The following is a 20,661-nucleotide window of genomic DNA, read 5'->3' as shown; positions in this document are numbered from 1 at the left end:
TGCAATGAGAACCTTTCTAATCGCACTGCATAGAGAAGCCCTTTTCTGATCCAAAAGAACTCCTTCAGTTAACATGCAATTTAATTCTACAGAGTAACAAAGAAAATAGTCTATAAATACCTTTTGTTCTGTGATATTTACAGCAAATATCAACATTTTTGTTACTTTGTTTTCTTCACCAACAATGCCATGTGGCATGTCTGTAGATTTATTTATTTTTTAATCATATGTCCTGCTGGTTATATAACTTAATGTACCAGCTGCAATTAACAGACTGTCAAAGGATCAACTAACAAGTGCTGATAAGCTTCATTTAACTAATTTGAGGAGTGGAAGTTTGATTTTCTTTTTTTTTTTCTCCAGGAAGGTAGCTTGTTTCCTTATTTCCTGTCAAGTGAGCCAACTCCTGTGACCTGTAGTTAAAAGGGCCCTTTGTAATTAAGGCAGTGAGCTTCCAAGTGAACAGTTCTCACAGTAGGAGGGGGAGCAGGGGGGAAGAAGAAGAAGAAAAAAGCAACAAAAAAAAAAAAGGAGGATTCATGACACTGCTTAACTAACTAATCGGAGCTGAGCCAATCCATTTTCCTGCAGGCCAGTCAGTGTACCATGAGCACGCAGAATCTCGCCCTTCATTGGCTTCATGTCCATTTTATGGACCAGCGAGTCTATTAAGATCTTGGTGAGTGGCCCTATCTGAGGGCAGGGCTCTCTCTCCATCTGCCCATAGACTACCAGAAACTGATCAGCCGTGTTATATCAATAACGTTCTCACACCAGGTTGTGTAAATTGATCTTTTACAATTTCTCTCGGTGACAGTCTCTGTAACCAACAAGATAAATCATTCCTCCTGTGGCTTTTTTATTGATTGCTGAGACCTGTATAAAAATTACACTGCTCAAGCTGTAAAGTGAACATCCTCATAAAAGAAGACCTTCTATTTACAATCAAAATACATTTCGTCCAGATCAAGCACAGATTTACTATCCCAATACCATAAGAGACCAGAATTAACTGAAATTCAAAGCACCAACAAAGTAACCCACATAAACTTTTAAAATGTGAATGGTGCACCACAACATCAAGAAAAAAAGAAAAGAAAACAAACAAAAGCCAGACTTGCAAGGTTATAAAGTCCTGTTGAAGTAAAGGCAGTTGTAATAGCAAACCATCTGTTAAAAACAATGATGCAGAAGAAGCACAGCAACACAATCAGCCAGCTCTTTTTTTTTTTTTTAATTGCTTGTACAAACACTAACACAAATTGCTTTCCAATATCCTTTTAGCATCCATGCAAATATATATATATTTAAATGGAATGGTAAGGCTTGAAGGCTTCTTACCTTTTCAGAAAAGAAATAATCTACAACTTTGGAAGATCTGACAGCTGTAATATCATTCTAGGGAAATTGATTTAAGCTGCTGTATAGTATTGGCTTTACTGTTTTATTAAAGCAAATAGTCTAATGATGTCTGACACAGGCAATCAAATGTGTTCACAGTTTTTAGGCAGCATCAACTCTATAATGATTATATTCCTTCCACTTTATTCTATCATTTTAATTCTGGTAAAATAGTCTCTAATTTCTGTTGCTTTAATTATTTAAAACCTATGTTAATATTGTTTAGAGACACAATTTACAAGGGTGTCTTTTGAAACAGGTGGACTTAAACTGAGAAAAACCGTTAAATGTTAAATCATCAAGCATGATGAAAGAACTAGCAAGTGATTTAGAGGACTGAAAACCAGATATGAAGTACCAATTCCATTGTCTTACTGACTCAGTCTATATTTTTTGGATAGGACACTTGTGAGCCAACACCTCAATTTATCCACCTATAAAAAGTTATTATAGTATCTAGAGGAAATGTGTCATTTCTGTATCATGCTAACTGAAATCAGTAGAGATACACCCAAGTCAGCTTTGTCCTCTGGGAAACTGTGAAGTTTAAATTAGTGTTCGCAAAGTAGTCTGAAACACTGGATGATGAGACCTTCAAAAATGCAAGCTTTTGTTATCATGATTCTCTGACACAAAAAATGAAGGATGCATTCAAGTATTTCATGTTATCAGAAAACTGTGCAGCCATGATCAGTGCTACCAAGGAGAACGTTGTACCAAATAGTCTCTCAAAATTAAGGATGTTGTTAAAGGCCCAGCACAGTTCCCATGAGGTGCTAAAAGTTATTCTTTCTTTCTGTTGAAATCAAAATCTGTGGTTGATGTAAATATCTGTGATGCTGGATGAAAGATAAAGTTTTTTTCTTTTTTGTAAATTGTGCACATGTAACCAGACATTACATGTTTAGAACTGCTAAGTACTAAACTATGCTAAATTATTTTAAATGACAAAACCATATGCTATTTTTGCTGTTTAGAAACTGGTGCGTAAGAGAAACTTCAGAAAAAAAATGTGCATCAATCTGAAAATTCAGAGTATGAAAATAATTAACTTTTTGCTAATGCTATAAGACTGTCTGTAAAAGACAGCATCACCTCTCTATTTTCTCAGTGAGTGAGATGATTTTCCCACTTAAGTGAAAAGAAAGAAGGGAAGACATTGGTGGAGGGGGGGGGGACGGGGAGGTTGTTGTAATAAATATGGCTATGACTGCACTATTGTTGTCTTGATAGGGAGCTGACTTCAGAATAAAATCTGCTGGTGTTGTCCATTCATTTCTTTATTATTCTTCACAAGGTATTTTGAAAGGGAGAGAGTTAAAACACTATTTATTAGAAAAATTTGATTGGGGAAAGCCAGTTCAAGGTCCAGGACCTAAACAAAGGACCAGTGCAAACAAAGGATTGCATGAGGACAGTGAAAGTAGTAAAATATAAAAATTATGTTTAAAGAACATATTTTGTCTTTATTTTGGAATACTATGGCAAAGTACTTGAATTATCCAAACTAGAAGATCGTCTTTTCATTATTAGCTTTATTGATATGCTTCCTCTTGCATCTTAGTGGTAAACTGATGATGACATCATCAGTATTTTTGGACACTGAGGGGTTTAGTTTGTTTCCTTTAGGCAAAAATGCAAAATAACCAGAGCTAATTTCTAGCAGCATCCTCTTGATTTCTCTTAATCCTGGACTGTGATGACTCTTCAAGCATCTCATTGGAAGCAATTGTGGGAAAAAGGCCATTCCCTTTTCAGCTGTTCTTCCAAACCCTAATGAGTTAACAATTGAAATACAGAAAGTTGCTTCAGAGGTCAGGAGAGTATATTCTACACAATGGTCACAGCATTTGAAACCATGACAGCACTATAAATTGACAAACTAAAGCAGAGCACTTGGTGGTCTGAAGTGGAGAAAAGAACATCAGCCAAGAGCAGTAAAAAGACAAGCCATGAAACCACACAGAAAAAAAATGAGTGATTTTTTTCAGATCACCTTGTTAGACTTTAGTGTATCAGAGGTCAGATGAGTAGAACAATAATAAGGTCCAAGGTTGAATACCAGTGGGGAAGCTTAACCCAGGAGCTCCAGGTCAACCATAAGTGAATGAGGTAGAACAGTGAAACAGTAGTCACCCAGGAAGGGAACGCACAAAAGTCAGCGGGTTAAGGGGAGGAGCCCAACAGTTATCAATTAGACTAAGAGAAAGCCCAGGCTTGAGCACCTGGGAGAGAAAAATAATTCCAGTGTGATGAAAGGAGATTTTCTCCTGTGCATGGTTCTTGTTCCTTGGTTTTCAGCTTTTGACAAATTTGAAATATGTGGAGCTAAAGTTATAAAATCTGTAGCAAATGAGAAGACACTGGCCAGTTGGATACATGTCTTAATCTGCATATGACAACGTTTTCACCCCATGCTGGACAGTCTGCTGAGATAAGGGAGGCATAAAAGTAAATTTCTTTTAAAAATATGACCAAACATGCGCACACATTCATATACAGGCATGCACACATGTACACCACTGTAAGGGCAGTGCTTTTTAACTTCTTATTTTGTCTTCAGAAAATTACAATTCACACCAATTTTATTTTTAACTTATGAGGAGGAATTTCTTCTGATTTGTGAAGAAAATTGCTTCAAGTGATAAGTACGGAATATTTAAGTGACATTTTACAATGTAAAATGTATATATATATATATATGTGGTTATGCAACGTCCTCTTCCTATGAACACGCATCACCTAATTTAGTAGGAATTTTGCCATTGATTTCATTGGAACTAAAAGAGGCCCAAAGTAAAGCAGATCATGCCTGATATCTCATAGTTCAGAGCACGTTGAAAATATCCAAGTAAAGCTAGCCGCAACTATCCACTAATATGGGCACATGTCTTTTTGTGTTATGCAGATTTCCATTTATGATTGTTATAAGATATGAACAATTGTGGTATTACCTTTGTATGTGTCTGTGTGAGTGGAGTGGGGGTGAGGGGGTAGTGTGTGCATATGTCTACACGTGTAGAAGTTTTGTGTGATGTCTACCGTATGTACCTGAAATATTAGTCAGTCCTCATGAGCAATATGTGGTAAAAGAGCAAGGATGCATAATGTCAGCTAGAGTCAAACTCTAAACATACTCTCTTTGTAACCTACTACCCTGTTTTTCTATTTGTCTATTCTTAACCTCACATTTCTGAGGAATTATATAATTCTGGATGGCTGCTAAAACCAGCAAAATTCTTACAGGCAGAGTAAGTCTCAGCAGCTGTAATAAAGCACACAGTATCCCTACTATCCTCTGGTGTGTACATGCTACTTTTTGGGTTACAAAAGACCCATTGTCAAGGTATTGTGATAACTTTTAGAACTCCTTCTCTTTTGCTACTCCAGAACAACAGTACAACCGCAGATAAAGCAGAGGCTGACTGCTAAGCACACAGGTACACTCTGCTCCACAGGCAGTGCATTCCCACATGCACCAAAGAAGACAAAGAGATTACATTGCCAAGGGGCTTCCTTCTGCTTTAAACAAGATGAGTTTTCTGACATGAAAGCTCCTCCTACAAAGACTGAAACAGAGGAGTCTGGGGACAAAAATACCCAACCTTTTCTCAAGGGATTGTCAATGGTGGACCCTGAAATCTAACAGGACAGGAAAAAAATATGGTCCACTTAAAGAAGCTGGAAAAGTTTAGGAAAAGAATACGCACTGTAGTTTTCAAGCTCATGGTTGGGTATTATGCTTGTTTGGGAAAAATAGGTGAATATGAAGCTATGAATTTATTGCATATGGTAAAAGAAAAAGGGTATAACTTCTTCAAGAGTTCATTTCAAGATCTGCTTTGTCTAAAGGAAAAGATACTTGATATATTTCTCTCTAAATGGTTCTTCTTTTGTTGTCATTAGACTGTTGATTTAAATCCTGGAAATTATGGGAGTTCATGCCAGATGTAAGCAGGGGAATCAAGAAAAAGATAAGAATGTCTCTTGTTTTAAGAGAGGAGATCCTTTATAGATAGTGTGCAGAAGTGTGGGTGGCAATAACATTTCTTTTGTGTGCAACACGGGAAGTTGGATTAACTAGCATTAGGATTTAATATGCTGTTCTTAGGGGAAAGTTTGTTTCTTTAACTTCACACGAGAGTGAAAGTGGTGCACCATTCAGTTTAATGAACATTTTTTCTTTCTTACAGAACAAGTTAGTTCCAAACTCAAGTTGATAACATCTCTCTGGGATGCTACTCACAGGAAGACATGTCATGGTTTGCAGTGTTCCAAAACAGTGTTGCATTTGCCCTTATGAGTCTCTAAAAGTACTCTGTATGCATTAAAGCTCATATTTTAATATTTTTATACTGTAAATATTTCATCAAGGCCAAAAATTAATAAATGAATATTTAGTAGAAGTAGTTCCATTAACTGACTTGATGATCCAATGTTAGAGTAAACTGAGGTAATAATTGCAGGTTCACTGGCTGCAATATGAAACAAAGCATAGTTTCATACTAGTTAGATGGATAGAGTTTTCTAAATAGACCACAGTCTTGGGGAAGGGTTTGGATCCAGCTCAGCTGAATTGTTCTCCATGCTCCATCACCTGTACTAGGTAGAACTCCATTGATGTAATGGAGATTCTATGTCAAGTGTAGACACTTACACTGTAAGCACCTAAATTTGAGTGCTTCAGTTCACAGGTATACAGAGAGTATACATTTAGCTTATATCCACCCATCATTAGATAACTAGGTAGGCTGGTTGGAATAGCTGTAAAATCATCTGCATCTGAACTGGGACCATACATCTCCCTGATAGTCAGCAAGAAGGAATAATCACTTGTAAGGTGAGATTCATCTCAGTCCACAGTACATACCTGAAATAAGTCAGATGAGTTACACCATAAAAGGTGTATTGTTTTCCACTGAAGAAAACTGAAAGCTAGTTCAGGTAAAGACACCTACCTAGGGAGGACAAATCTCTCCTTAGCTCCCAAGCAATCAGGTGGAGAGATTTAAAGATTTGAAAGAAGAAATGAAGTGGCTTTTAGAATTGTTGGTGAGGGGGATCTCCCACAGGAGGAGGATGCCACTGATATCCCATCTGAACTTTTACTAGTAGAGGACAGATATCTGCCAGAGACTCTGACAGAAAAAACATCATGAAGTACTGATAAGTCAAGATGAGAAACATAATGTGATGGGGAAAGGAAACACTAGAAGGACTAGAGGCAATGATTCCATGAGTCTGGAAAATCGTTACTGATGTTTTATTTTCAACATATACAAGCACGAAACAACAGCAGTAGCAGCAGTCAGTGCTTGAAAGGAAAAAAAATGCAGTTCTCCAGATAAAAGTTGAGTTGTAGGTAAGTGATGGGAACTGCAAGAAGGATGCATCTTAGACATGCATTGCAGAGTTGGCAAAATAAAGATATAGCCTGTGAATTCACCCTCACTGACTGTGCAGGCTTTCCCTGTGGTTGTGGAAGAGGGATTCCCACACAAGAAATGGCAGATGTAACACTTCAGCTCCCCTGCCCCCAGCATATCTAGATTCTGCTGGTTTAAAACGGATCTTCAGCAGTTACAATGTCAATAGACTCTTATCAGAGACATGCTATTAGCTGTACCTCGTTTTCCTGTACAGTTAGAAAAACTGTATAAATTGGTTATACAGATTTATCAGTCTGTTAGACAGAAAGACAAACTCTGGACATCTTATAGTACCTCTTAGCACACTTTTCCCAGTTGAATGAAGACCGAAATGATTGATCACATCTTTGTTAAGGATTGCGGGGGGGACACTGGGAAACTGTGGGAGTCAGAGTTCATTGAAGTAAATCACATGTACTCTCTTGTGTTAGTGCAGAATGGCAGAGGGGACAGATGACCAGCGTGATCCAGTCTGTTTGATTTCACAAAACCAGTGAATCCTTGACTACAGGCTCTACAGGACTCTCATTGTGAAAAAGAAGGGACTAAAAGACCACAATTAAAAACCTTCAGTATGGAAAAGATGCAAAGTTTTCAGTAGGGAAGAAAGAGAGTTAAAAATATTATAATTTATCATTGAGGCCATAATTCCCTCTCCTCACCCATCATAGAGAAATTCAGTTCAAAAGAAAGACTGCAGAGTTTTCAAAGATTTTGCAGAGCTGGTGATACTGGTAAAATCAGCACCAACTTTGGTGTTTTAAATAGTGCTTTTTATGCAAAGTCTATATTCTTTTGTGACAGTGCAGGATCAAGCTGACACAATAAGAGTTCTATCAGAAATAAAATTAATGGCACCACCACTAACTTGTTTCTGAATTCAGTATAAAAAATATCTAGCAAGTGGGCAGTCAGAAGTGAAAGCATTACCTATTCCCTTTCAAAAAGGGGCAAAAATATATCCTTAGAAAGTTCAGTTCACTCTGGTGAGGGGGTGGAATGATTTTCACCCTTTTCTCATCAACTAGAATGCTTTTCACAGCCAAAAAAATCACAAGGTACAGTTAGAAACAAGACTACTTCTGTAGGAAAATGTGTTCATGTTAAATATGAATAGAAATTATAGCAACAGAAGAAAATGAAACTTGCAAGCCCAGAGAAATAAAACAACTTGTTATTTATGATAAACAACAGGGGATTGTTGTAGGTCTGAAGCAATCAAAAGAATTTTGCAGCACAAAGCAAATCTGAACAAAAATAATAATAATACTTAGAATTCAGACTTTTCATTTATTGAATTGTTTCTGTACAACAAGCTTTACAGAATAACACAATACATTCTAATGCTCTGGAATTATTAATGAAACAACCTAGCTGTAAAAGAATATAGAGCTATACAGAACAGAGAGCTGTTATTTTGTTGGTTTACATGCTTCGTACTACATATCCATTGTGTGTACTTTTCTTTTCTGTCCGAAAAGTGTTCCTCACATGAGTTTTTAAGAGTGTAGGAGTGCATTTAATGATTAACTGGGAGAAATAACTTTTTGATAATGCCTTACCATGTGTGGACATAAACTGGATCACAGTCTTTTATTTTAGTGGCTTTCCATTTCCCTTTGTTATTATTTTTACGGTACACAGCCCCATAGAAAATCTGACTTCTTCCATGGCTTTTCATTTATGCCCTTGTTCACACTTGAAACATCTGCCAAACTGAAAGGAGTGAATATAGCTCTTTCTCAAGACCCAAACATTAAATAAATTGGTGATCACTGTCAGATTACAAATTTTTCCTTTTAAACAACTTGCAAATCCCTAAGAAACACGATCCCAGTCTGCAAAACAAAATTCAGCATTCCAGAGGGGCGCAAGTCAGGACAATATTTGGTCTTATGACCAGTGAGGAAAACACCACATTCCAGTCAATGTAATCCATACAGTTGAAATTGAGAACAACCTTTAAATTCAGGTGTATTTAGTACTTTGACTTTCTTGTATTCTTGCTATCATGTAAGAACTCTACAGAATGATGGTCTGAAGGCTTTGTCAGGGGAGTATTACCTCTTTTTTTATTCTCAGCTGTAGTACAAGCACAGAAGGAAGGAATATTTTCCTCCAAAAAGTTTAGTCGAGTGTGTGTGCCCAAAGCAGAAGAATTCTTCTTACTTCTTGTGGGAATTCAACACAGCTTGTTAACCTTGGAATAACTGGAGAAAGAGAAATAATTACCCTACCGTATCATTTCAAGTCTGTCAAAATACTTTCTACCTCCATCAGGATACTGATGGTCCCTTCTCTACCCAGGAGCAACTACCTTCTCTGTTAGAGTTTTTGTCATCTTGCTAAATTATTAAGAATAATAATTCTTAATTACAAACAACAAAAACACAGCAAAACCTAAGGCGTCAAGCAAATATACCTTAAAAGCTGCTCATATGCCTGCATGAGAAATGTATCCAGGAGTTTAAATTATGAACACCTCTGGAGTGTGCAAAGTCTATCTAACTGACCTTTGAAGCTTTTGCATTGCAAAGAGCAAAGGGGATGAAATTCTTTGAATAGATTGTTATAACTTGTTCACCTAAGTCTTTCAAAGGCTACTGCACTGCCAAAAAGAGCATTTTATCCACTGAGATAGGTGAATATGTATATGAAAAGTTAATCACAAAATGTTGATAAAATGGGAAGAAATTCATGCAATAAGATTACATTTTATCTCAATTTTATTGAAACGAAATGGAAAGTTTTTTATATGTGAAAAGAAGGTACACAATGATACTAAAACAATTTTAAAGTAGAAAGAGGCAGAAATTCCATAGCTGCAAAGTACAAGCCATTCACTTCTTGTCTGGAATAGGAAAGAAGAAGAACCAAAAGCTGGATATTTCCGTAAGCGTCTCGTTTATACTTCATTGCATCTTCCTTTGAAGCTGTGGCTTTGATCACTGTTCACAGGACAGTGGACCAAATTGGCTTCCAGTGGTCAAATGGGCTTCCAGTGTGATACAACTGAACATTCCTGTGATCCCGAATGCCACAGGATTCCTTCATGCTAGAAGACATTCAGCATGATGGATAACATTGTGAGAATTTCAGGAAGGAACAGATATCCTAGATCATTCTCCTCTTTCTCCATGAACTCTTTTTCTCAGCTGTTGTTCTTCCTCTATATTACTTCTGTTGTGAATAGTTCCTTATTTATCTTTACTGCCCAGGCATATAACCTCACAGAAAAGTTTATGATACTGCTGAGTACAGAATGATAGAGACTTGGTCAAAGAGAAGAGAGCAACATGTAAACAAACACCTATTAGCTCAGAAGTCTGATTTCAGTCCCAGTTCTGCAGCAGTAAAGATCATCCCCAATTTTTTTCTCCAGACTACCCAAAAGCCCTGTGTAAATATGTTACATATTGTGGTAATTGAAGGCTTTATTCAGAACACAGCTGTGCCAGGATAAACCTGGTTCTCACGGATGAGTTTAGGACAAAATTTTGTTACTCTTTCTCCAACCTTATATTAACAGAAAATCCAGATCTGCAGAGCAGGATGCATAAGGTCCCATGACCTCTTGCTGAATAAAAAGTGCAAGGACCAAAGTTATGTTGGTGTGATCCTGTGAACTGCCTGATATTACACTGTTCTGCTTTGTCTTTGTCTGGACATACATATATATATGTACTTTTTATTTTTACTCTGAATCCTTTTCTTATACTGAAAAATTGTCTTCACCACTGGATGAGTACTATCAGTGTATTTCATGCCACCATTGGCTCCTCCGCAGAAGTCCCTCACTCATTATGACAGCTTTTCTTGGCCTGAAATTATTTGATCTAAGTTCTTCATACTTCAGCAACATTTGTTCAATTCTTTTCATTCCGTCATGGAGATGTTGATCAGGTCAATTTACAACACTTTCTAAAAGTAACCTTTTCCTCACTAGAAGACCAACAGGTTCCTTTTAGAAAGCAAAACATTTTTACTGAAAATTTTCATACTCATAAAATCTCAAATTAGTTTGCAGCCAAAAATTTCATCTCCCCCTGAGAAAAAGGAAAAAAGAAAAAAAGAAAAGAAAAAGGAAAAAAGAAAAAAAGAGAAAAAAAGGGAAAAATAAACCAGCCCTACTTGCTCTTTCGTTTCATTTCTCTCTCTCTCTTTCCTGTTTAAGAATTTTTTTCACTCTTCCTTTTCCACTGATTTCTCAACCATACTCAATGAAGCTCCAGCTTGTAAAGACAAAGCATGCAAAAGCAAAGGAATCTGTTGGAAGAACTGTACCATTGCCAAGACAGTTCAAGGCTGTTTTCTCACTTCTTGGACATGGATCTTTGCATAGCACAGTATATTTTCCATTATCAAATAGCAGGATTTTTTAACTCCACTCTTCTTGGATACAGTCCTGAAATCCAGCCAGAAAGATCCACTGTTTTAGTAGCTCCTACCTTGCACATTAAGTGATACAGGATGACCAGGTGTCAGGTAGTCTGCAGTCTGTTCTAGTAGCTCACAGCGTCCTGGGTAAATTTCAGTTTTCCAATATTTATTTCACTGGAAAGTGCATCTAACTGCCTGAAAGACTGCCTCTCACACTGCTAGGTTTCTCTGCAGCAGAAACTAAATCTAGTGAAACACAACTTTCTGGGACCAGAGCCAGGTCACTCTCAGTTCAGTGGCCTTATCTTTGAATTTACAATTAAGGGCTCATGCATGTCTCCTTTCATGAGAGGCAAACCTCATTCTTCCAGTGATCCATCCCCTCAAACATCAAACTGGTGCTACCAGTAGACTGCATCTTTGCACACATGATAAGATTTTGCTGGCAAAAATTGCTGTAGAGTTTTATTCCTCCTTGACTGAATATCTGTCAGTACCAAACTGATGTTAATTGATGCCTCCTTGCTGTGGTGGTGGGAGTTTCAGAACAGATGTTAATACAGCAATGAGCATGTTAAGGAAATTTAAAATATAAAAAAGCTAACTTCTGCTTACAGGCTATATATACTACTGAAGATTTATTGAAAAACAAAATAAAGAATATACTTAGCTGCTGTGGGTGGGGCCTGAAATTAATACGTTCACTGCATTTTTCAAACTAAATCTGCATAAATAAACCTAATTCTCTTGCTCCTTAAATAGTATTTGAAATGTATCACATATCTTTTTCCTTCACCAGGTAAGCATCTGGAATACTAGGGCTTACTGACACAGTTTTTTCAATCTGGCACTAGCATCTAGCATGAGAGGCACAAGTCAGCTGAATTTAGAAAATATTGCTGCTAAATAATTACACAGTGTCTTTAAATTATGGCTTGCTGTTTCTGAAAATGACTGCATCATCCATCAAAGTATACTGTAAGCTTTTAAAATAGATATATCATGTAAATATATTTTTTAAGATTACATATAAAAGCATTTCTTTTTATTTTGTATTCATATTTAATTCTAATTCCATTATTTGAGATTCAAGATGGGATACATCTAAATATGAAGCTTTTATACAGCCCTGTAAGTTATACAGTATAGTTTAATATTAAGATTTTACTAGACAGTTACACAGTACTCAGTTTTAATATGGAATACTTCATCATGTTCATTATCGCCTATTTAGACTCATGTAAACTGACACTCCTGAAATAAGCAAGCTTTAAAATGTTAATATAACTGTTATGACTCTTTTAATTGCAATAGACATCTCATTAAGTAATTTAATACCAGTGGGACCTCTTACCAATACACAAAAAAACATACTTTGCCCAGCTTTTACATACAGCAAAATATGACAGATATACTTTTTTCCACAGTGGTGCTCATCAGCTTTCTCTTTGCTATCCATATCCTGGGTGAGAATGCCTTGGCAGCAAGCTGCCATGATGGGCTGGATTAGCTGTCTTAAACCAGAGCACCTATGGTAATGCTGTACCTGTCTGCTCAGGATTAACCAGCAGGACCTCTCAGAAGCAGCACCAGAGAGAGAGCTACCTAAACCATGGCCAGGGTGGAATTAGTTCTTCACCTAGGTGGAGAGAAAAACATGCATGACATTTCCATTAGCCTAGAAGGCAGAAACATCTGGTTACTTGGTTCAGCTCATCAGCAGGAGAGCCTGTAGTTGATTAGCCCTTCTCTCAGTAGTAGGCGTTACTACAGTCAGTGGGAATTACTAAACATGGTTTCAGGGGACTGACGTTAATTTGACTTGCCAAAATAATATGCAATTTTTTAAGGAGTTTGTGTTAATTAGTTGTATAATTTGATGTGATGTGATTGGTTTTGCACAAAGAAAAGCAGAACAGGGTTTGCTATTAGAAGCTGCAGCAGGAGAATCAAGAGGTGGCACTTAAACAGTGCACAGTGTGAATTTGCAGTGGTGAAAGGCCTTAGTTCATGATCTAATTATACAATGGGATTCCCTTTCTCAAAAGCTAAAAGCCTTTTAATTTTTTTTTTCTTCTTCTAAAATGTTTTATTTTGATTACTGTACTATTAATTCCTTGCACCTACTATTTTACTACAGATTAAGTCACTTTGTATATCCCATTTTGGCCTGTTTTGTATAATATCCCACTTTTACCAGGAAAGAAATATGTAAAACTATAAAAGTTGGCAATTTATAATTTGTATAATTCCTCACTGAATCTCTGCCTGCCTTCTACTCTCTATTCACTAACTCTTTTACAACTATTACTGGCAATTTAGGCTTCTTTGCTACCTATGGAATGGTAATCAGTGGCAGCACTGATGTCAGAATTACAGTTTCTGCCAGGCTAACTGATAACTGTGTAGTCTGGGAACTTAGAAACATACATGAGGTAGTCAACATCCTCTCATTAAAAGCATTTGCTGCCCGATGTCTGTAGAAAAAATTTTAGAACTGCACTGAAAAGTATCTTCTGAGGGCTCTGGCTGAATGAGAGGGTTGTTTAAGATTTTTCCTCAGGATTTGCTGAGTATGGGAGTAGGCAACTGAAGCAATTCTCAGAAATAGTATACCCTTTCACATTTCTCTGTTCTTCTCAACTTTCTTGCCTATTTGGATGGCAGATTCTTTGGGCTGATGGCTGTTTCTTCCTAAGTGCTTGTACAGTGCTCTGCACACTGAGTTGCCAGTCCTTGCAGTGGCCTCCAGGCACAGTTCTCTTAGACATGCCAGTTAATTAACTCACAGCTCTCTCCCCTTATCTGCCACCCCCCCATCTAGTATTTTAAAATTTCATGTCACCTCCACTAGCAACAAGAGGCAGTTTATTTATCACTATTTCCACAGGGAAGGAAGTCTGAAATATACAGTATGCCATATAGACATTTTCCAAATTTAGCTACATATTCAGGAGATTTGTCTCCTTAAACTGTTTGTGTTTTTAATGGCTACTGCTTCAGATCACCATTGAAGAGAGACTGTTTCCCTCCATGAACTCTCAGGTACCAAAATTTAGGCAGCATGGATGTACCTCAGGATTTCCATTTCTATCCTTCTGCAAAAAAACCCCATGCTTGAAACCCTGTCTCTGCTGGGGATGGCCAAGAGAAACTTATTTGCATGTTGCTTGAGAGAGTCCTCTGGGGACTGGGGTTTCATACAAATCTGCTGGGCAATGGGGAACCTTCTCACACTTTGCTGAAAGTTTGCCTGAACCTTGCATGCTGACGTGCAGACTTCTCAGAGACATTCATAAATCTCAGAGTTGCCTGAAATCTCATACAACTCCAGTTTTCTGTGATACAAGGTTCCCTTATAAATGTTTCACAGAGCTCTCTTCTTCAAATTTAGAAAAAGAGGCACTGCATAGTTTATGGGATGCACTGTTCAACATCTAATCCCTGTGAAAAAGCCCTGTAGTTTAGTTAGGACTTCATATAGTAAAGCAAGTTCACCAAACACAAAAGAGAAAGGAGTTATAATAGACTCTTTGTACCATCAAGGCTTGGGAGATATGAGCTTACTGGCGGGAAGCTTTTAAAAGCCCGAGGTACATAAAGATTGGTGTCAAAGGAAGCATGTGTAGTAGGTATGGAGTGGAGTTGGTATTACATATAAATAAGGGGCAAGTGTATACTAGTGCAAAAGGGCACACTGAGCAGTTCTAGTAAGAGAAAAATGGAGGGGGGGAAAGCCCAAACATTTCACTGGCACAGAGCAGGACTGAGGATGCCTGGAGAGATTCCAGGTAACTTCAATTAGGTGCAGCAGGAGTGCTGGCATCCATTAGGGTGACTGTCTGTACAAAGCTGAGCTGCCTGTCATGGGATCACCTGAACCCTTTATGGATTACAGACTTTAAATGCTCATCTGCTTGCTATTTATTTTCTATTTGAATATCAGTTATTACTGAAACCAGTTTGTTAACCTTGAGCAGTCAGTAATTTATAGTCACTCCTCAGCTGCTTATAAACACTACCTACAATACTGACTGGTATTAAGCGTTTCTGATATCTCCTCAGTTATCTGCCTCTTCAACTGCCATTGCCTATCTTATGCCTAGATTTCAAGCTCATGGAGAGTGAATTTCTGTACTGCTGAATTCTATATATTAAAGCTTTTTGCAGAATGAGTTTCTGTATTATGTTCTCTATTTTCTCCCCCATCTATCACAGTGGTGTCTGTGACTGAGAATACCAGGAAATACAGTAATGTGAATACTAAGAAAGACTGATAAAAAATAATTAATGCATCGAAAAAACACTAAAAAAAAAAAGTGTTTAATTTTGTCCACTGAGGTCATTTCATATAAAAGGATGTTGTAAGACCAGTGGTTTAATCACTTTGCATAAGCCTCTTAGTTCAGTAAACAGACTTGAAAAATTCATCATTATTATCAGCTCCTGTGCTATATAGGGGTAAATATTTCTTACATCAGAAAGATCTGTCCATCAACCCATTATTAATTTACAAAAATAAAATAAAAACTTCTTTGAGGAAACATATACTTTTAGGTTAGGTAGTCTTCTACAGTCTTATAGAACAAATACAGAAATATTTCTGTTAATGTAGAAAAGTTGTATTTTCACTTATTTAATGAATGGTGGTACCAATTAATGTAAAACCAAGGCAGAATTACTACGCTAGTAACCAGGACAGTGTATATAAATCTATATTAATTGTGAATTAATTATGAGAGCGGTAGATTGATCACCAGAATACAAAGAAAAATGTTCAGATTTTGCTTGAATAAAAAAAGAAGAAATGGATATAGAGATAAATCATGAATTTCCTTTCTTATCAAAACTGCTTTATCTTTCTTTCCATCTCTCCTGTCCCCTTCACTTCCCCAAGTGATGTTGACAGGACTCAGGCCAGGAAATTTTCCGACTGTGGTGCATTACAGAAGTAGCCTGAGAACAATTGCTGAATGAATGGATTTTAAATCCATCAGTGGTATCACTACTGAAGGATATACAGAACAGACAGCTTACAGAACAGAGCCTTACTTAGAAAAGCCCTGTAAGGCTGTAATTACTTGGACACCTGTATATACTGAGGTGCTCCCACATGAGTTTTTAAACTCATGAAATGTCAAAACAAAATTTTTATTTGTGTCAGTGTCATTAAAAATTTGCCTGATATGTTCACCCAGAATTTTCCTGGAGGGTCTGAAAAGCTTGGAGCCTGTTGTACTATCATTTTTGTTCCTGTTACTCAGACATATTTTCCCTGTGAAGCCCATTACAGCTCTGGAGTGCCCAGTCCTGTGAAAGGTAAATCAGTCAGAGGTACATAAGTCAAAAGCCTCACAACAGAAGTCACAAGGAAATCTAGTAGAAGGGAATGTACTGACACTACAGAACAGTTGCTGTAAATATGTAGATGCCTTTTCTTTATAACTTGTTATTTTAATATGCTCGTCATCTTTTGAAACAGGGCTGAATTCTCCATTCTTTATCTCACTTCCAGATTTGCTGAATCTAATTTTTCAGTTAATATTTCAAGAAGTTTGAATGGATATGATGTATCATTAATAAAAAAGAAAGACACGATTAAAACTTGTTGAAACTTCTTATTCTAAGCTGAATACAGCTGAATACAAGAGGCCAACAACTTAAATTTTAAAAATGGTCCATGTATACCTAAATTTAAAACTACCCATTGTCAAATAAGCCACATATTAGCATTTGAAAATAAGTTACCCTTCACACTGAGCTGAAAATTCCTTTTTTTAACTTTTGAGACACAGATTTTTTCCTACGACTATGTAATATTGCAGCACTTTACCTAAAATATTTCTGCAGTTTTATTCAAGCATTCACTGATGTTTGGATCTTGAAGCAAACTACAGAACAGCATATTGTAACGACTTCTGACTTATGGACTTATCAATGTCACAGGTTAAGGGATTTAATTGAGAATCTGTAAAATGTCAAAACAGAGAAACAGTAGTAGACAATATAATTAGACTGCAACACAAGGTGTTTGCAGAAAGGAGGGAAAAGAGTCCATTCAACTTTAACTTTCATATTCCTGACTTCTAAGCCTCGTCTAGGAGAGGCCAAACATAGAACTCATATGGAATTGTGCAGCAAGATCCCCAAATTATACAAGTAATAAACTTTAAAAGCTTTTTTTAATAAAGGTTTAAGAGTAATGAGGCAACAAGGATTCACTGTAAGACAACGTTTCATTATGAAACTCAGTTACACAGCAAAACTATCAGTTTTCCCTTGTTGCCTTCCAAGAAAATGCTGTGACTTTCCAAAAGACATTATGCTCAGTTAATTCCTGCTGCCATCCAGGCATGCTAGCTGTGTGCTTCTCCACCAGATGCATTCTACATATAACAAAGATGGCAGGCAAATTAGCATAGATACCCACCAGCAGGGATGTTAGTATTAGACTGAGTATAATCCCAAACTCTACCTTGAACCTTCCTTCTCTCTGGAGTGGTTACTCCTCACAACCTTCCCTGTATGTGCTCCTGAGCCACTTGTTTACATGCAAAATCAGATGACATTACTAACTTTACCTGCTCTTAAGCCCATTTTCTTCCCCTCAAGATTCACTTTTTGCTTTTTTCTCTTTGGCATTTGCAAAATCTACTGCAAAGGAAGGGTAACTAGTCCTCCCTGAGCCTGTGTTCCTCGGTCTAGGTTATCAAGATGCCTAACTAAAAACTGGATCTAGTATCTCCATGCTATGTGCAGTCACTTCTGTTTTCTGACTGCAATAAATTTAACTCAAGAACACTTTGGAGGAGAAGGCTGTCTTTTCATTACATGCTTAATATCCATTACAATGGAACCTGGCTTCTAGTTCAGGGCCTGAAGGCATTTCACAATGAAAATAATAGACAATAATGATAATAAAAAGAAAATTGTCATCACAAGGAACTTGATTAGTTGTCTGCATCCTGGGTAAGAGTGCCTACATCTGTATAAAGTTTTACAATTTTTGTTTTGTTTAAATACAGTGCCAGTTAAGACTAATACCGTATTCCCCCTGATTTCCGCACAGATAGATTTATGTCTCCGTATTCCAGTGAGTTCCTTTAGTTGTTTGAAATGCATGTCTAAAATTCGTGTATCATTCCAAATTTAAGCTTATGGAATCTTCACAGCAGCAATTGTATCTGGGTAACAGATTGTTTGTTAAATGGAAATGGAAATTATCAACTACATGAATTATTTCTTGTGTTATTCTCGCACCACAGTGCTTTGAGTCACGTGCTGCTAGACACTTACTGTGACGTGCAGCACTGTTTTTGATATACCTACATCTCCCAAAGGTATCATCATGAGACTTAGAGGTCTCAGCAGTTTCTCAATAGGTTAGGATTTAAAGCAATGTATACACATTATTTTCTTCTTTGAACATTACCCCAACAGCATATCCAGCTATATTGTCTTTTTTCTCACCACTCATACAGAGATAAGAAGAACCTACAAGACAAGCAATCAACTTGTGGTAGACAATCCGTTGAAGAACGGATTATTCAATCACTTGGACGTCTGCTCTGGATCAGTAGTATCAATCCTATAGTGACTGCACATGAGCAGGAATAGGTTTTCTTTTGGGTTAATTTGCAGAAAATTTTCTTCATGCCATGGTAGCCCAAATTAATGATATAGGCTTTTATTTTAGTATTGTCATTACTAATTTGGTTCAAGTCCTTTTCCAGACCCTATTATGCAGTAAAGATAACTGTTCTAGTAAAAAAACAATTTAAGAAAAATCAATAGGAGAGACTTTTGTGGCAAAATAATTGTCCATACACACATAAACAAAAACATAGCAAGAATGTGGATTAGTACCAATTTAATCACTTTTTCATAAGTCTATAGACAGATCTGTCCTAGCCAAATTAAATTTTAAGAATAATTTTATAAGATTTGTGTTGTATCACTTTTTACAGTAAATAATTCTGTAGGAACTGATTCTCCATTCAGTAACAGCCAGAGATATTGCTTCCACAATTTTATGTAGACTGTTTACTTGGAGTTTCCTAAAATTTTTTTAGAGGTAGCTCATGTTTATGGAGGTTACAGCATTTGGACCATTCTCTATTGCTTGTAACCCAGTGCTTGTTGCTTTCTTGAGGATAAGGCAGAATGTAGTTCAGTTTGGGATGAATATGGTGAGAAAGTACCATCAAAACAAGGAGATCTGTGTTGGGGCCCTCCCCCTGCTATGTGGTCCTGGGAGAGGGGCCCTGGGGGGGAGGCACGGGGTTTCCCTGCCCCTGGTCAGCCTCATTCCCCATTGGTTGTTTTGTGTTCCCCTGCGCAGGCAAGGACCCTCGGGTCCCGTGATTGAGCAGTTCCTTGGCAGAGCCCCGGCCATGCGGCTGGAGAAATAAACATCTCTGAAACATCTACCAAGAATCGGTCCATATATATTTCTTTTCCACGGGCCTAGTTGTTTGATACGCGTGTTACAGTATCCGCACTGTAACAAATGGTAGAGAAATGCTGGCAAGACATTGATCCCTAAGGACAGAAAATTCATGAGTAAAAACCACTCTAGATCTCTCTCTTCTCGCCTTGGTTTGGATATTCTCTCTAAATTATGGAGGAACTGTGGAAAAACTCTTGGCTCTCAGAGCCACATATGGACATTTATCTTAAACTTAAAATGATTCTTGAACAACGATTTGTAAATTTTAGCTTAATTCAAGCTCAAAAAGAACTGAAACACTTCCTGGCATGGTTGTTTAAGAACTTTTTCTACCTTTCTTGGGATTTAATTCTTACCAATAACTTTTGGAATACCATTTGGACACAGTTAATTTTTGAGTCAAAATATATGCCGATGGAAGAATATTTTCATGCATATTATTTAATTACCGAGACTGTTGAGCAGTGTCAGCTGTGTCCTGGCGAAGGGAAGCGTGCCTCAGGGACCGTGCTACCCAGGCCATGTGCACCGAGCACTCTCCGAGCAGCAGCGAGGCAGTTCCCGCGCACGGGAGGAGCAGCGCGAGCCGCAGTGTCGGTAGCGGAGCGAGGCACGGCGGGAGTGGCACGACCCGGTGGTGCCCGCCCGGCCCCGCGCAGCGCGTGGTGGAGCGAGCCCTGTGAACGCCCAACTGAGAGGGGCGGCAGGCAGGTGGGGGCCAGCGGCGATGGCAATGCGGGGCAGCGCAGAGCCCAGACACGCGCCGGAGCAGCGCCGCTCGGAGGGCACGGAGCAGCCGCAACGCGGGGGCCCGGCCGAGACATTGGAGTCAACGAGGCAGCAGCCATGCAGGACAAGCAGCCACAACAAACACACAAGCACGTGATAGGAGAAGTTGTAGTAATGAAAATCACAGAAATTGTGAAATGGTACAATGTCAAAAACAACTATGGATTTATAACACGAGATAATACAGGGGAAGATTTATTCATCCATAGAACT

At 37.8% G+C, this 20,661-nt stretch overlaps 2 long non-coding RNA genes across 4 annotated transcripts in view; one reads left to right on the top strand and one right to left on the bottom strand.

Moving 5' to 3' along the window:
* The window catches only part of LOC121670089, a 173,920-nt gene that overhangs the window by 113,113 nt on the left and 40,146 nt on the right, over positions 1-20,661 (top strand). The window lies entirely within an intron of this gene.
* On the bottom strand, positions 8,107-19,493 carry LOC121670102. Its single transcript, XR_006018042.1, has 2 exons — positions 12,757-19,493; positions 8,107-9,040 (listed from the first exon to the last, which is right to left on the bottom strand). It is a non-coding gene; the product is annotated as an uncharacterized LOC121670102 (long non-coding RNA).

The sequence above is a fragment of the Corvus kubaryi genome, unplaced genomic scaffold (assembly GCF_017639235.1).
Source record: "Corvus kubaryi isolate FWS band 111438036 unplaced genomic scaffold, C.kubaryi_AGA036_p1.0 133, whole genome shotgun sequence".
NCBI classification, from domain to species: Eukaryota; Metazoa; Chordata; class Aves; order Passeriformes; family Corvidae; genus Corvus; species Corvus kubaryi.
This window is presented reverse-complemented; position numbering and strand designations above follow the sequence as displayed.